Raw genomic sequence first — 18,963 nt, 5'->3', positions numbered from 1 at the left:
CCCCCCCCCGTGCGCGCTATTGGATAAGGGGGCAAATGGGACTATGTCACTGGACACTGGGCAAATTTGGAGAAGCGCAAATGATAAAGGATGGCTGTATTCTGGTTCACATCTTGTTTTGGCTCGTGCAAATTAGGTAGGCTCACATTTAAATGCAAACTGAATCAAATTTCTCAGCTATCCTTACATGCAGCCTTCTGACTCATTTAAAGGGTGACCACTCAGGAGTAAACGATTTGTGTATTAAAAAGTAAGGATAATGTAAACCTCCATAGTCAAGTAAATAATCCACAGAAGGGATCAAATATCCTTTTTTTTCTAGGCTGTGTTGCTTGGCCTCAAGGATGTCCCTCCCTTCCATATAAAGCAATAGGATGAAAAAACTAGTGAATGAAAAAGGGAAAAAATAGCTTCCCTAAAGCAGAATTACAATAGTATCTCTACGGAAGTGTATGTGACATTCATATGAATACCAAATGAATTCATTATGATCACCACTCTTCCCATGAATACCAAATGAATGTATAATGAGTGGACTCTTAAAGAGCTACATTTTAAAAAATAATGCCAGAAATAATGGGAAAATTAACCTCATTATATTTTGAAGAGGTTATATTTAGACAAAGTATTTGCAGAGATTCAAGTAGCCTGTGATGATTTCTGGCCAGGCCTTTGTTGATAACACTGCTCTCTCTAGTTCTCTCTCTCTCTCTCTTTTTCCTTCAGGACTTATTTCATATGCTAAATGTTAATTGATATTTATGCAGATGGTATACTGACTCACTAGTGATTTCAAATGTTTGTATATTTTCTCAGGGTAGTTTTTGTATGTACCCTACAATAAAATGTAGTAATCTAGTTTAATTTCCAAAAGGGTAGCCCAGTTACTCTGTGGTCACAAAACCAACAAAGAGACTTGTGGCTAACAGATTTATTATGGCATAAGATGTCACGTACCACAGGATGGATTAAGTAGCTGAACACCAGGAGGGTTGTGGGGTGTGATGTCTGCCGTTCTGTTAGTTTCTACAGCAGGGAGGGATAAAGTTTGCCCTCCAGATGTTGCTGGACTAAAACTCCCAACATCACTGGAACATCATTGGTCATGCTGGCTGGGGCTGATGGGAATTGGAGTTCAACAACATGTGAAAGGTATGAGGCTCCCTACTCATTGCAAAGCATGTCTGGCAGGTCATTTTCAGATCTCTGCAGCTCTACCAATAAAGGCTGGCTAAGGTTATAGCTTAGAATCCTAATTACTGTTCCACTAGCAGAGGGAAGGAGCTGTCATTGAAAAATGCCACTGTGGCCCCATATGCCTACGGAAGCTCTCACTGCATCCCATTTCCAAGGCATTATGTCTATTCCTAATGCTACTTATCTAGAAAGAAAACAAAATTCAAACTAATGTAAATTGACTGAGAGAGTTGCCGAAGTGCCTCCTGCAAGTTTACCATGATACTTCTAACAGGAGGTGCAAAACGGGAGAGGAGCAAAAGCAGCAAAGCCTTAACTTGTTTATTTTCAGATTTGTTTGTCTGTTTGTTTTACTGTGCTTAGCCTGCAGCCGAACTTTCTTTACCGCGCTCAGCCTGCAGCCGAATGTGTGACATAGTCCCTAATTGAGACACATGAAGCTCATAAGAGACTTTAGACAAGATTCAACTAGCCACAAAAGTCATTATCTCATTTTCATTTATTAACATGATATTTCCAATGGATTAACAAGGGTTTCCCTTTTGTTGCTTGTGCTATGACACTAGCCCTAAAGGAGCTGTTGCCTTCTCATATCTCAAGTGACTTTTATTCACATTAGATTACAGTAATGTTCATATTAAAGGAACGAACATTTATTATACCTCTCAAATGAAAATTTCCTATTTAAAACAGGATTTACTTGGGGGAAAGTTTAGGGTGAAGCAAGAGTTTGTATAAATGTCTATTTAATGATGTACTAGAGTAAAATAAATAAATAAATAAATGTTCATACATCAAATGCTTTTTATCTCAAAAGACAGATTTGGATAAATCACATGTCTTTTTAAAAAAGCATTTCAACCCTGCTCTTCAAGACGGGAAATTTAAGAACGGGTCACAATTTAAAATACAATTTATCAACATAAACCAGCAGCATAAAAATAGAGGCAGATAAATTGCAAGCAACCGGAATAATCACTAAAGTTCAGCAAAGGCCTGAGTGCAGAACCCAAGCTTTAACAGTTGCTGAAATCTCAACAGTGCCAGTGCCAGTCATAACTCAGAGGGGAGGGTGTTCACAAGCAGCGGTGTCACCACCAAGAAGGCTCTCCCTTACATTATCACCAAATTTCAATAAAGACAGGACCATCAAAATAGCCTCTCTGGCCACCCTTAATATTCAGGCTGGTCTGCATAGGACCAGGTGTTCTCTCAGCGCATGACACTATTTCCATACCTGTGTGACAGATTATTTTGAGAGAGGACATCTTACCCATGATATTGAGCAAAGATGTATGTCAAATTAAATATAAAATAAGGAGACAAATCATTCTAAATGTGGGTGATGCCAACTTGGAGAAATTTCTATCACATGTAGTATGGCTACTTTTGAACCATGAGGTTGCATTGTAAAACTTAAGACATAATTAGTGTGCCCCAGTTTGGGATTTCAAAGAACAGCTGACCAAATTTCAACAGACCTTTCACAGACTCACCCAATGAATCTGTGCCCCTCAGAAAAGCAAAAATCTCTTCCTCCTTCTTTACAAGAAAAGAGTAATAGTGATATTTATTCCACAGAGCCTGGTATGCTATAAAATGTAGTAGGTTGCACCATATAAAATTAATCATTACAGACAGATCACTTGACAGATTTTGTTTTACAGATTTTCAAAACAACACAGCCCTGGCTGATGCATTTTGGAATTTCTCCTGCCTTTCACATTCTGGAGGGTCCTTTGTGATTATTTTTCCCCGCACTGAGGTTATGCTCTTGGGATGCGGGCTGTCTTGACCAATCTAGAATGCCTGACAACAACAGCCAAAGCTGCCTACAGGTTGACAAGCATGCTGGTCAAATAACTGATTTAATCTCTTCAGTAATTTGGTGTCATATCTTGAATAATTTCTAAGGAAATCTTCTGGATGGGTCTTTAAGTAGGACTTCCACTCTGGGGGGAAAACTTAAAATACTCTGTGTTGTACATAAAGATCAATCATTGCATGAAATGTATTCTCATGTCTTCATTTTACATGTTTCTGTAATATAACAGTGCTCTAATGAAGAAAAATGATGAAATCCTTTGCCAGGCTGTGTTTTTACTGGAAGTGGTTTCTGAATTGCTCCTAAAACATAAAAGCTTATTTCACATTTTGTGTAGTACTGTAAAGTTTTAAGTGATACTCTGAACATCATATATTTTAAGATTGTTTCCTTATCTCTGTTGTTAATTACTCTTCGTAAAATGTGAATAATGTTTAAGTGTCTAATTTCCTCCCTTCTTTTGCTGTGGTTGAGTTCTCCGCTTAATTTCTCTCAGCTAGTGGGACTTGGATACTTCTGTTGTTTTCTTCTGTTACTTTGAAGCCAGTTTACTGTTATTGGGATCTCAAAGTTTCAACCTGGGAATACTGTATTTGATTCTAGGGACAGGGAGGAGCCGGAGAACTGCCCTTTGGGAAAGTATACAATGTCAAAAGTTTCTTCGGTGGATTGACATGTTTCTCTCTATTAGCATCAACACTATGGCTATAACTGGGATATTAACTCTAATAGGATTTTCAAGACACACCCAAAACTATAGTAAGGGGCCCGTCACTTTTGCTGTGTTCTCTCATCTTTTATTTCAAAGCCAGTAAGGTGCTATTGTTTTTTACCAATAACATGAACCAATGTTTCAGTTTCATAACAAATGAATATAATATTCATTCAGATGTGGCATTTTTTAAAAATAGATAACTACGGAGCCTAATGTCTCTGTAACCCTGTATTGTACATCCTTTTATAGCCAATTAAGAGGATGCTTTATTTCCCTCATTAAAAGTGCAGCTCACTGTCACCATGTTGAATCAATAAGTACGAGCTTGCACATCCTGTACGCAACCTTTCCTTGAGTCACAGTAGCATTTGTCATCTTTACAATAAAGCTTTCCAATTTTCCTGATTAATATTTAAAAGATATAACATAACCTGAGAAACATACACATCACACACACACACACACACTCATTCCAAGACATTATGTCCTATGCTGTTCATTTTCACTTAAGGTGAAATCACCTGGCCTTAGGTTATAATCTTCTTTTCGGAAATCCCCATCCCACCCCAGATGTATCTTCATCTCTCTCCCCCCCCCCACCCCAATGTAGCCAATATAAAAAAAACTATTACAACAGGGCTTTCTCCATCTCTCCTTTCCCCACTGGTTCTGGGGATGTCAGCAGAAGCCCCAGAACAGCACCCAAGGGCAGGATATGGGTGATCATTCCCTCTGGCAACCTAAATGCTTTCCCTGATATAGAATGATTGCCATAATACTATGATGAACTCCTTCCATAGTCTCTCATGCCAGTTTATGGTTTCTGCAGATTTTATAGTCAAATGAAGTTTCTGTGTGAGCAACATATATGATCTAAATATTAGAGAAGTTCCACACCCATCGAGTTATATAAAAGAGCAGGTGGAGAAGATGAGACTGCACAGCATCTCCAACAGCTCTTCTGAAAGACCATCAAGTTCTTCCTGGACATGCCAGGAATTGAATCAGGGACCTTCTGCATGCAAAGCAGATGCTTTAATTAATTATTTAGCCCCAAAAAAACTCCCATGGCAGCCTACAAAAATCAGTAGTATGTTAGTACATGCTTATAGGCTTAAAGACGTGATACACAAAAAAGGGGATGGGGAGGGAGGAAGAAAAAAAAGCAAGCTCAACCACTAGTTCTTCAAGTTACAGTTCTTTTAATTATCAGCTAGAATGGAAACTATTCAGGAAGCCTGGTGAAATGACTGCCTCCAGGTGACAGGTGAGGCAGGGCCAAAGGCAGCTGGTTTCTCAGAAGAAAGCAATCAAGACACAACCATAAAAATTGCAATCAATGTGAACACAGTAAGTTATATATGCAATCTTGGATTTAATTGAAGTTATGTGCCGTATAAAATTCAAAGTAACAATAATATCATATCAATACGAATCAACAGTATTTTATCAATACCAATCCTGATGTGTTAATTGGCATTAAAAATCAGAGACTCTTGGTTTGGATGTAATGAGAAACTCTGGCTTAATCCAAACCAGGAGCTCCATCTGAAAGCCAGCCCACAGTGGGAAGAAAGAAGGGGTAATGTAGGAATGCAAGCCCACAGCACTTGTTCGCATGATGGGGTGATCATCCAAACACAAACACTATCCATTGGACCACAGCCACTCTCACAAGTTGTGATAGAAACAAGGGGGGGACCCAAAGTTTAAGTTGTGCTGGGACCCTTTAGCCCAGTTCAATAAACTTTGGAGAAGTATCTTTACAGGATAAGACTGCTGGGCAATTTTTGTGTGCATCTCCTCCAGCTACTTGCAATATGGTAGCAATTTTGAGTCGAATGGATTCCTATTGGAATGGATGACTCAGGGTAGCTAGCTCCATCAACACAGTCTTTAGTGCTTTCAGTAAATCTGCATTTCCCTTAACACAATTTTCATAAAATTCATAGCGAGTGAAACTGCAGTTAGGGGAAGGAGAAACAACTAGTCTTCATGGTTTAGAACACTTATCATGAAGATTCATAGTATTCATCCTCATTTTCATGCAAACTTAGTTGAGTGGTTTTTATTGTGGATACACACACACACACACACACACTATACAGGGAGCAGCAACAAGTGACTGTGATGTTGCAGTCCTCTGTCTTGCTTTTTCCCAGAGAACTGGAAGGCTGATGCTAACGGATTCAGAATATTTGATTTGCTGTTCTCACAATATTTTCTGCTCAGCCTGAGCCAGGAAGGGGTGTCTCCTGGGAGCTTGTTCTCATGAAATTCCCAGCAACCAAGGAGGTTTGAACAAGAGGTTTTGATAAGCGCTGGATATGCATCTGGTTGAAAGACGCATCTAGAAGCTGGAAGCATAAGCTTTGCTCATCACTATCTATGATGCTGATTCAGTTCAGTGGCAGCATCCAGCCGCAGGATAAAACTGGAAACGATTAAGGGAAGGCGTAGGAGGCAGCTCTGGAATCTAGATTCTGTTAGGGGGAAGAGGCTCAGGATTTCATCTCACATCTAGAGTTCATGTTTGATGTTACCAGTACTGCCATTTTATACCCCAGTTCTAATGTACACTTAGTGTGGAGCAAGTCAACACATTTCGATGTATTGCACTCCTCCTGCGCTGTAAAGACTGGGGATTTAGGGTCTGTTCACAAGTGATGCTTTTCTCATTTTTCCCAGTCTTAGGTTCAGGTCTTCACGTTTCCACATCAGTTTGCAACATGAAAATTCAACTTCATTCCAGTGTGAACCTCTCCTAATGTACACATTTGTATGCGCAATATTCGCCTTTTTGCGAAGCAATTTCCCCAGAAATAGTGAACTTTTTTGTTTTGTTATTTTCACTAATATATGCATTTTAACACACACACACACACACACACACACACACACACACCAGTATATGCATTTTTGTCCACTTGAGTTGGCTGGAGACCTGCATCACAAAATTTAGAAAAGTGTGAATTCTGAAGGATGGCTGTGGTTGGCTTCTCATATTGTTTCAGAAAGTGCAAATTAGGGCGGCTCCCCTTTAAACGCAAGCCCACTTGTCTTCCCCCTCCATCCTTATGAGAAACCTGGTGGAAGGTTTTTTTTGTTAAAGCCTCCCAAGTCACACTTCCCTTTTCTTAGCAATCAAAGTGAAAATGAAGAGAGTCTCACATACAAGAGCAAGACAGAGTTCCTTGCATTCAGCAGCCTTTTATGGATTCAATTATGCTTCTCCCTTGTTCTACTTTGAAAAGGCAGAACAGAAAACTTAATTTTAACACTGGAAAAAAACCTATGAAGGCTCTTCAATTATTTATAACATTAAAATGTACAAATGTTTGATCAATGAACTTGGGGGGGGGGAGACAAGTTAAACTGCAGAAATGTTTCACAATGTTCTAAAGTTCATGTGGCAGAGATAGAGGAGCAAAAGGATTATTAGTAGATGAAGAGCAGCATTTTAATAACATCCAGGCTGTTATAATGAGCCTGACAAAAGCAAGGAATTTCAAAGCTTGGGCTTCTCTGAGGCTCCCTTCTTACTAGACACATGATGCCAAATGCTATAGAACAGATAGGACAGAAACAGAGATGCCTGTTTTTCTAATCCCAGCAATCAGGGACAGCCACCCAAGAGGTAGGCTGAGGCCTCTTGGGCTCCAGACAGCCTCTACTAGCTGTGGTGCTGGCTTCCGGTGACTTCTTGCCAAAAAATCTCGTGAGATCTTGTGGAGTGTACGAGATCTCGTGGAATTTAAGCAAGATCTTGCTAAAACGCACTGCCACTGCTTCATAGTCACTGCTGCTGCGCAACCTGGATAAAGAAGGCTTTGGCAGGGCAGGGGCAGCGCAGCATGACAGTTTCCCATTTTGCCTCAGGCGGCATGACAAGACATGCTGCTCCTGCCAGCAATATTAAAACCAAGGAAGAGAGGGGAAGGAAGTAGCCATGCCTCCTCACTTGGTATTTGTATTGCAGATACACCAGTGTTCCATCGGTGTTTTCTGCAACAAGCACATGAACTGTAAAGGTCTTCAAGCTCTCATGTCAACATGCCAAGGCTCCAAGGCACATCTACATTGGTGCCTTAATGTTGCTCTTCAGCAGTAACAACCACAGAGAAGCTACATGCTTTAAGAAGCACTTTTCCTAATATATACACACCACATTTTCATGCTGTTTGTTCACCTGAGCAATTACTTTCCCCTTCCTGTGGTCTATATGAAAAGGAGGCAAACTTGGTTGTATCCAATGAAGTGCAACAGCAGTGATCATTCAGTTTGCAATGTAAGGGTTAATACTGTTAGTGTTAAAGTCATTTAGCTGAGAGATAGATGGAGGTGTTGCTTAGCAACCAGGCACAATAGTATGATTTTTGCTGAGCTGGTACATACTCTGGCTATGCTTGTTTAGGGGAATATATTCTTGCTATGTGCAAAGCAAAGACAAAACCTTTGTTTATTTGCCCTCAAATTATGCATATATTTTGTTCAGTTTGCTTAGTAAAATGCTATCAGGACTTTGCCCTCTGGACTCCATCTGGGTTATTTAAGTGTCATTGCTAACCCTGACAACTCCTTGGTAATTCTTGAAAAAAATTGATTCACACAGTCCCTGCTTGTGTGAAGTGTTTTCTTAATTGCCTTCCTACTAAGACTTCTCCACTCCTCGTTCCTTTCCAGGTAGAGCTGAGAAAATCCTGTTTCAAATAATGGAAAGCCACTACCAGTCAGTATAGACAATACTGAGCTAGATGGATCAATTGGCAGCTTCCTATATTTCTTTCCTATCAAAAAACAGTTCAGAATCGAATAAACTGGACATAAATTCCTTGGAAATTGTCCCATGTGCCCTGAGCAATGACATCACAAAGAGAAAACGCATACAAATGGGGAGATCATCCTATTAGAGCACCAGGGGGCAGTAGGGAGACACTCAAAAATTGTAAGAATCGAAAAACCATCTTTGCAATTATCTGGTGCAACTCAGGCCGGCCCACAGGGACAGGAAATGTTAAATGTCAAATGAAAGGAATTCAACTTAACAATTTTCTTGACATACTACTACTTTTGTTTATACATGGAATGGTCTTAATATGGCAGATCACAGAAACATGCCATTCTCCCACCTCTGTTCTGAAAATGGTACAGTCCAGCAAAGGCTGCACCATGTGACTTATCAACCAGGTTGTTTCTGCAGTCAAATAGATGCTAAATACACATTAGCATTCCATGGACTCTGGACCGTGAGATCCAACAGATATGAAAAAAGAAGCCAGAATGGAAAAAATATATGACCAGATCAGAGATGGTGCTCATACTAAAACTGATTTACTGCAGCAGCAAAGCACCATATGGCAGAATTTATTACTGGGCTATATGTATAAAGAAGTTCTACAATATGTGTGTGCCCTCAACAAAACACAGGTGGAATTCAAAACCAGGTTTACAGTTCAGCATAGAAGGTGCTTGTTGTTCAGTGTACAAAATGGGGGGAAATGGATGCATCAGTTACTCACTGGGTTACAGCTTCTGAAAGATCAATTTTCCAGTGCCTCCCCTCCCTGCCAGACAACCGTGGCCAGCAGATGGGAAATATCTGGACTGATCTCAAGCCACATAGGAACATCCATATATTATATATTTAGCAGTTGCAGTCACTTTGCAGACTTCAACATTTATTAAAATAAAAAAATCAATGTGAGTTTTTTCCATAAACTTCAACAAAATGTAGACTATATCCTCAGCATCACAAACAGTAGATTCAGTGAATAGAAGACTCTCTGACACAGAGATTATTAAAGCTCCAATCTGAAACACTCTTACCCACAAATAAGACCTATTGAACGTGATGGAAATGACTTCTGACTAAACATGCACAGTATTGCACTTTAAATAGCAGATTGAACTAAGCAAGTCTCTGATTCAGAAGTTCACACACAAGAAGGTGTACAACTAGAGTTCATGGGTACCACACTCATTAAGTTGTGCATCACCATCTCTGAACGCACATGCTACCTGTGCTAGGTACCGGTAGTTCCCAGCCCAGATCCATATCCATGAACACAGCTGGAAAAACACACTTCCACATATACAGCAATATGTTGTATGCACAGAGTTTCATTGGAGTGAGGGGATGAAGTGCAGATGTGAACAAGCCTTCTGCCTGGATCGAGTTGCCCCACAGAGGCACTTTCAATGGCAGTCTAGAATTAGCTAAGTAGCTGTAAGTAATGGCACCATCTGCATAGCTGGCTTGTAGTCACAACTCTGAAAAAGTCTCTTTGAGGAAAAAGGACCCCAGCCTAAAAATCTGGGCCTTGCAGTTTCCAATTATGCCCCGTATCAGGCCTTAGATGTTAAGTCTGTTGTAGGAGCAGGATGATGACGGCGATGAAAGGGAGCAACATCAAAAGTGTCAGCAAGAGGAGAAGGCAATGGCATATCTGTGCAGAAACTGCATGCATATTCCAATTGGCTATGTGACTGGGCTACTAATTTGGAAGGTGGAGGGGGTGAAGAAATCAGAGAATGCACTGAATAGTATTCCATAAAGCATGCAAGGTGTGTGCTGCTAAAGAACCTTCACACCAACTACCGCCCCACCAAAGAGGTCAGTTATAGTGAAGGAACTACCAACAAGAAACATGCAAACAAACATAGGTCTGAAACAAAATTTAAAGTCACAAAGACAAATAGCTATTGTACCTGAAATCTGGCACTAATAGGAAAGTGAAGAGAAACCAGAGAAAAGCAGAGTTTACTGAGGGGTAAGAGAAATTGGTGAACACACCCTAGTGCATGCTACATTTAAGGAAAATGTACAGTGTTGTTTTTAATCTGGCGCCTTAATTTTTTTTAATCATATCATTAATCTGTAGCAGTAACAAAAAGGTTCTTTTTTTAAAAAAAAGAGAAAAAAATCTATTAATAAAATTTACTAGATTAATAAGACTGAGTAGTATGTACAAAAAAATTGGCATTAAATATTTACAAATTCTATTAATAAAATACTAGATTAATAAAAACCTAATATTAAATATAAAATTTTAATTGGGTGAAGTTCATTGGCTTTTAACTTGACACTCTGTAAACTCAAATTTCTAGCTGTTGGATGGGGAAGGAAGAAGAGGTGGAGGAGGCTGGAGTCAAAATACACTCTGAGGTGTGTTGTGGGATGTGTTTAGCATCTCTGCTACTCCCTTTGCTAGAGAGTCTTTTTTTTAATGGCAATAAAATGCTGCACTGTATAAGGGTGTGTTCCAACACAGGGAATAATGCATTAGTTTCCCCAATTACAATGCTAGTGCCTCGGCCTCATTTTCTAGTGTTCTTTTCACACTGCAGTACCTGTTGTGTTACGGAACAGTGGCTTTTTGATCGGTATCATGCTAAATTTCATTCACACTAGTAGGTATGGTGTGAGACAACAACAACAACAACTGTCATTGGACCACATTGCTACTTCCAACTCTTTCCTCATATGTGTGCATCTGTTCCCTCACTAATGCCTCATGAAAACTGGAGGAAAGTATGTCAGTATACTGCACCAAGTTAAGGGGGCTGCAAACAGAACCCCCCCCCCCGGAATCAAGTAACATGGAAATGAGCACTATAGTCCATTATATTGTATGAAAGCTCATATATAATGCAGAAATTAACATTTTGGGAAACACTGGGGGGGAAGGAATAAGCTGCTGTGTGGATGCACCCTAAGTCTGAACTTTGAACGTAACATTCAAATAGTGCAAACAAACTAGTGTTAGTTCTCTGAGATCTTATCAATCACAAGCCACAGCATCTTCTGAAATTACACCAGACACGTGTATCAGTAGCAATAAACAAATCAAATACTTGAATTTATTATTTCGGTCACAGACCAGTTCCACCTCACATACAATATCAAGGAAGTCATAGAACACGATAGGGATACATTTGAATTTGCAGTTAGGTATAACAGGGACAATACAAATATAACAACAGTTAAAAATATATAAATTAAAACTGAGTCACTAAAATATAACCTAGAATTATCATTTAAGGCCTTAATCATTATGATAGCACAGCTTGTTCCCTAAGTTTTATGGCAATTGCACAGAATTTGGCTACCCTTAACATGATCTCAGGATCCTTGTACTCTACCAGGGATTTTAGACATCAAATAGATTTAATGGGTGGATTGAATCTGGTGGCTAAGGAACTTGAAAGGTTCTTGGAATCGACCCAGCATCACAGCATCATTAAAACAGAGGAACTAAACTGGCGTTCCCAACAGTGTAGTTGCATTATCACAACAATGTCTGCGAGGAAATATTAACAAACGAATGGAACATACAAACAGCACTAACCATTTGCTAAGGCTAGTGGGATATAACAGACTGTCCTCTTTCCCCTTGCTGTTAGATACTTTTGAAGCTGGCCCAAAACATTTTGCCACCTGAAGCAAACCACAAAATGGTGCAGCTTCCTGCCTGGGAAGAATGAAGATCTACATCTACAAGGGCAGGAAATAAAACAAGGGTGGGAGGAGATGAGCAATGCACTCTATTTCTCAAGAGGGTGCTGCTGAGGGAGCACTGAAGGTGGGGGGGGGCGTGTCTGCTGAGGAAGCAGGAGACCTGGCCTGCAAGGAGCATGTAGCAGTGACAGCAGCAGCAGGTGATGCATCCCTTGGAAGCTGGATCTTCTAGGCCAGCTGCCCAGGATATTTGCCTCACCTTGCCTCAAGGGTCTGCCGTCCCTGCTTAATTTTAACTAGATTTACTCAATAGCTGGTTCCAGAGAAAGACAGGAGGCCCAAAGGGAGAAGGAGTGTGAGACTTTAGAGAACTTTAGAGCCCTTGAAAGGGAAGCAAATGTTGATCCCACATAGTTTGGAGTCGCCTGCTACCATTGATAAGGAACAGTAACCTACTTGCTGGGAAGCTAGCATAGCAACTCAACTCCACCCAGCAAACCACTTCTGGTCAGACTGAGATGATTTCTTGACCCAGAATTGGGTTGGGGAGAAGAAACTCCAGGCTGTGTGAAGGATGAGTAGAAAACTAAAATGTGTTATAACCAGACCAAGCAGAGTTTGGAAGAAACACTGAAGAGTGAAAGAGAAAAAGGAGGGAAAGAGTGCCTAGTGTGATAAAAAAATATGAGAAGGACCCCAGAATAGTTAGATAGCCAACTGAGAATTAAAAGATGCAAGTTTGTGCAGCTCAACCCCAATGGCTCAACTTCAAAAGTTTGATTTTCAAAATGCAAGTTTCTGGTCCAGCTGGATTTGGAGATTTGAGAGTTCTAGGATGGCTTCTGGGTTGATGCTGAAACCAGAAAACACCAAGTGAACACTCTCATCATTTTTGCAATGGGGGATGCTTCAGATGATATTCTCTATGGTCTATCACTCACAGTGGTATAAGGTAGTGAAAGAAGCTTTTGATAACCATTCTGTAGAGAAATAGTATCTTATATTGAAGAATGAATGTTAACCCAAAGTGCCAAGGGTAAAAGCAAACTGCAGAGTGGCCTGCTGTGCACACCCTAGCAAAATATTGTAAATATGGAACACGAAACGAGTTGTTTATAAAGGACAGAATAATTCTGGGTATGGAAGATATTAAACTGATGGCTCAACTTCTGTTGAATCCTGATCTCACTGCAAAAGCAAAAGTGAGGATGCATAAGAACAAAGCTGTGTAATGTTTGGACACTTGGTTCCTCATTCATTATAAAAGGGCATCTAAAAGTAACTGTAACTCCCCCCCCCTATTGGTCATAGAAGGTCCTCCACTGTGGATTAAACCTGTGAAATTGCAGACAAATGGGCCCAGGGGCTTTTCATTCAGAGAGTAAAAGGGAGTCTCCCCCCTCCATAATTCCTTCTGAGAGGGGAGTGAGGATTGTTTCTCTGAAAAGAGAATCAACACACAGCAGTGACTAATTATCTCCATATATATTGATTTGTTTTTGTTGCCCAAATTTTGTCAAATGGAAAGTTTTTCTTCATATTATCCATAAGGAACACTTTTCTCCATGGTCTTAAACGGTAAAACCCTCACAGTGATAACTTTTGCTACCCAAGGTGAGAGATACCAAAAATGCAACCTCTTTACTGAAAAAGAGTCCATCTTTGGTGCTTCTTGCTTTACATACCACTTTAAACAGCCAATAAACCTGTGAATTGTTAAGGGTGCTGAGAGGAGATACACCATTCCCCTCACAGAGCTCTAATTCCTAGAGTTCCCTGGAAAGTGGAATTGATTTTTAAACCCCTCTGAGAATTGTAACTCCGTGAGAAGAATGAAGGGTCTCCAAAGAACTCTCAGCACCCTGAAAAAAACTACATTTCTTAGAATTTTGCAGGGGAAGCCATGTCTGTTTCAAATGGTATGATACTGCTTTAAATGTATAGTGCAGAATAGTGTCTAGGTGTGACAGAAAACCAAATGTTAGAGAAATAGCTCTTCAAGAGAAGATTCCATACGGAAGAAAAGTCCCAGAAAATACCTTTGTAATATAGAAATAGTCCAGAAAAATAACCGGAGTACCCCAAAGATTTGGCCTTTAAATAAAAAAGGTAGAGGGACCCCTTTGACAATAAAGGTTCACTATTTCATTATGTAGTTTAAAGTCAATATCGTAGTAAAGATAGAGAGATGTACAGTGGTACCTCTGGTTACGTACTTAATTCATTCCGGAGGTCCGTTCTTAATCTGAAACTGTTCTTAACCTGAAGCACCACTTTAGCTAATGGGACCTCCCGCTGCCGCTGCGCCACCAGAGAACGATTTCTTTTCTTATCCTGAAGCAAAGTTCTTAACCTGAAGTGTTATTTCTGGGTTAGCGGAGTATGTAACCTGAAGCGTATGTAACCTGAAGCATATGTAACCCGAGGAAATAGCTGTAGTAGGAAATAGCTGTGATTCTTTGTGGATCAAAGAGAGCATAGGAAGAAATGGTGCCATTCAGTCAAAGAGAAACTATATCTTCAGGAAGAGGCACTTCAGTTTCTCCTTCAACAAGGCAAATGGTATTTCATATATTCTACCACACCCATCTTCCAGCTTCACTAAGGAGATCCTATCCTATGAAGATCTCTTTTGTTCTTCTAATGATATTTTGCAACCAACGAATGAGAACTGTTTTACCATCTATGTCAAGCATTTGAGAAAATGCTCATGTCGTCATCCTTGGTGTCGTCGTCCCCCCAGCCAGTATTTCACAAAAGATATTCAAAACTTGTATTTAAATGACAAAAAAGAAAATTAATATTTATTGGCTTCATGTTTCATTATAGTTAAAAATTAGTTTGTTCTTGGGGTAAACAGTTTATAGCAAGATATAAATATGTTCCCTTGACCTATTAACTGTTCCCATATATTATGAATTTATTGACAGTTGCTGTAAAATTTACTAACAGCTATTAAACCTTTTTACATACTTGATATTCCTTTGTCTCTATAAGGCAGAGAAGATGAAGGGTTGGAGAGAGGTAATCTGCTACAGATATTAGATTCCTCAGAGATGTTAATATATTGTTTAAGTTTATGGGTCATAAAAACTAGAGCTTACAAAAAAATTACACTAGAATATTATTTAAGAAAAAGGCATGTAAATTTTAGTGTCATGGACATGATATAATCTACTGAAAAATATAAAATTATATACCAAATGATAGATTAAAATAATATTTAGATCTTCCTAAAAATGCCACACTGAAATAATCTGAAGTTTGCATTTCTATTGTTTGTATGTCTCTTGGTGCCTTTCATCAAAAACCCTATATATATGGAGGTTTTTCAACCTCATCTTTTAAAAAGAGAGAGGAACATTTCATAAATGAGCACCTCTCATAATATCTGCCCACCTTGGCTTTAAGATCTGCAACGGAGGCCTTTCTTCTGGTCCCATTTATGACTGAGGCACATTATGTGGTCACTCAAGATAGGACCTTGTCTGTTGTGGCAACACAGTTCTCCATTTCCCTTCCATTAAAAGTATAATTATTATCTCATTTTCCCACCTTTTTATAGTCAATTTCAGTGGGGAGGGGTGAGCTGAAATCTGTTTTGTTCTTCATTGGAGTGACTATTTTGCAGCAAGATTGTTAGATTGGTTCTGGTTTAGTATATGTAATAGGGGATATTATATTTTCTTTGTTGCTATATTCCATCCTGGGATCCCCTCAAGATGAAGGGTGGTTTACAAATATAACAAATACATAAACAAACCATGATATGCACGTATTATTGGAATGCCTAGACTTACTGAAAGCTCACATTTTCATCAGATAAAATCAAAGTGACCACCACAAGATCACGCAATTCTTTTAGACTGCTGAAATTTCTTTCTCTGTTAGCGGAAATCCTAAGCAATTCACTCTGGGAGTAAAAACATGGTGGAACACAGGACTGTCAGAGATCCCTCCCGTACATGGTTGTAAACACATAGCGGGTGCAACCCAGCCCACTTTGCTATTGTTATAATATGAAAAATATATATGCAGATCCCACCTTTTGATTTACAAATACCACCCACACCCACACAAACACACATTCTCTCTCTCACACACAGTATATACATACACATACAAAATCAAATTAGCATATCTAAACCAGCTTCCTAATGTTGGTTTTGAGCGACATTGTGAAAATGTGTTTCAATTAAGCAAACATCACACATTAAATTATTGACAGTGTTATCCGATGCATCTTTTTTGAAAAGCAAGTCTCATTGAGTTCAATGGGGCTTACTGCATTAGGCTTGCAATTTAAGCTATAACTGTCACATGGAAAATGCAATGTGTGACTCCATGTTGTAAATATTCCAAGAAGCATGGACTGAAACAGCTGGATATTGCATTTGTAAAAGAGATTGGTGTGTTATGAATATGTGTCTTCTTTTTATGGTATACATAATAAAGTTTTAAAAATAAAAAATAAACCATTGTGGTTAAAAATCAACTTCTGTTCTGTTTACCTTTATTTTTAAAAGTGTCTATATCATGTGAAATAGCTTTTATAATCCATATTTATCAGCCTTCAAAGCACTCTGTATGGGTCCTAATGATTATTTGAATCAAAGGTCGTTGTCAGAAAAGAATCCAAGGTAGCAGAGGATTTATTCTTCCATGATACTCAGAAATATTCTGCTTACTTTAAATATCCACCATGCAATGGGGGAATACACCTTATGCACCCCAACGCCATATTTTATATCTTCCCAAAATGTGGATTTCACCCACAAATGCCACTAGCAGGATATATCCAATGGCTGTGTAACACTGGAGGGTATTGGTTTGTTTTTGTTTTTGTATTTTTTGTTCTCATGCTGTGTTTTTATGTTGTGAGCTGCCCTGTGATCTTTGGGTGAAGGTCAGTATACAAATTTAATTAATACTAATAATGGTAATAGTCCAGAGTCTATATAAAATAAAGGCAGCTTTGGTTCTCTATTGTGCAAGCATGCAACGTATAACCGATGTGACTTTGTGGTTTCCTGTCGAAGCTTTGAAATATAGCAAATTCACAAAAGCTACTGTAGAGTTCAGAACAAACACAGGGGGTATGTTTAGTTATTTGTTTTTGTAGTAAAATAAAATATTTATTATACACAGACACCTACTGTGAACAGAGGGTAAGGCCACTGTGTTTTATCTCTAGGGTGTCATGTTTGACTTCCATTAGGGATGTATTACAGACCTGTGGGTTTTCATGAATTCAGAAAGTCCACTTTGAACACTGATTTCAAAGCCTACAGGGGGTGTGAGGGATGTAAGAACACTGCTTCGTCGGAAGGAACCTGTTGCATCCAACACATACCTTATGTTTTATAAGTCAAAACAACTTGCTGCTGCACAGAAAGAGGCGATTTTTTTCCTTTAACATTTTTAGTAAAGGCAAGGAAGCTTCCCCATTGTTTCCTTAAAAAAAAAAATCAGAAAGTTCAAGGTGAAGATAATGAACATGGGGGGGGGGGATTACCATTACATCAGCTTTCTCTCCTACATTTAACTTCAATTCTATCTCAATGAATCATAATGGAGAAGATAGTATGATCTAAATTATCAAGTGGATATCAATATTTCACCATGAGTGCCTCTTACAGGAATGTGACTTTACACAAATGTGGTTCTAAATAGGACCACAGCCTTGTAAGGTGAAATAAAAAAAAGCAGTCTGGAATCTTATGTGACTGATAGTCAGAAGATGGGGAAAATATATCAAGACTTGGAAGTTTCAGACTTTGCTATATTCAGATATCACAACTTTTCATCTTGGATATCACATGCAGCAGTAATCATTTCGAGAGCTGAGCTGAAGATTCTCAGAATACATTTTCCTCACAAAATTTCTGAGAGTTTTTTTCAACAGCCCTAGGGGAAAGGTTACTTTGCAGACCCCCCCCCCCAAAAAACCCAACTGTCTGAATCTTCTCTTTTTCTTTTTCGAAGTCTCAGTCCCACCACCACCATACCCCAAATGATGCTGGTTGTGCTTATGTCACTGCTAAAGGTGAGCTTTACCTCCAAGAAACTATGGGAGAATTTCTCTTCTTCCTGGAGAACTTCAGTGAAATGCACTCTCACGTTTCTCTGTCCATAAATAGGGTGGTGAATTTTCAGAGGCCATTTGGGCACAGTTGATAGATCGTCCCAGGAATGATCAAAACTCCACAGAATGCAAATATTTCTGAGATCAAAACTATCTTTAAAAGGCAATTGTGCCAAGTACACCAATGGCTCTAAACCTGTGATTGAAATTTGGGCTAAGCAGTATTCAGCACCCTTGTGTAACCATGATTCTTTGTTTATTTATACAGACTATTGTATGCTAGAACCATGACATTTCCTTATCATCATTGATTTCAATGAATTTTTTTAGAGTACACCTTTTGAAGCCAAGACTTAGAACAGAGACCTCCAAGCGATTTGCCCATCATCTGGCACACTAGATTGCGGGGTGGGGGAAATAACCTTCAAGATTTCCAGAAGGAATTAGCTATAGAGTGCAATAGGCTAGTAATCTGACCCACCAGGATATCCAAAAAGACACCATATGTGATTTCACTATGTGAAATAAGTATGTAACATCTGATCTTTGTTTCTCTGCCCTGCTTGCATAAATTGGAAAATCTGTGCCAAACTGCTGTGGAAACGCAACCTTTTGGAGCACAGGGCTACAATCCAACACAGCTGAAATCCGTGGCTGAGCTCCTGTTGCAATGGGGTGTTATA

The sequence above is a fragment of the Lacerta agilis genome, chromosome 5 (genome assembly GCF_009819535.1).
Source record: "Lacerta agilis isolate rLacAgi1 chromosome 5, rLacAgi1.pri, whole genome shotgun sequence".
Classification (NCBI taxonomy): domain Eukaryota; kingdom Metazoa; phylum Chordata; class Lepidosauria; order Squamata; family Lacertidae; genus Lacerta; species Lacerta agilis.
The sequence above is the reverse complement of the archived record's forward strand: the minus strand, read 5'-3'. Positions refer to the sequence as shown.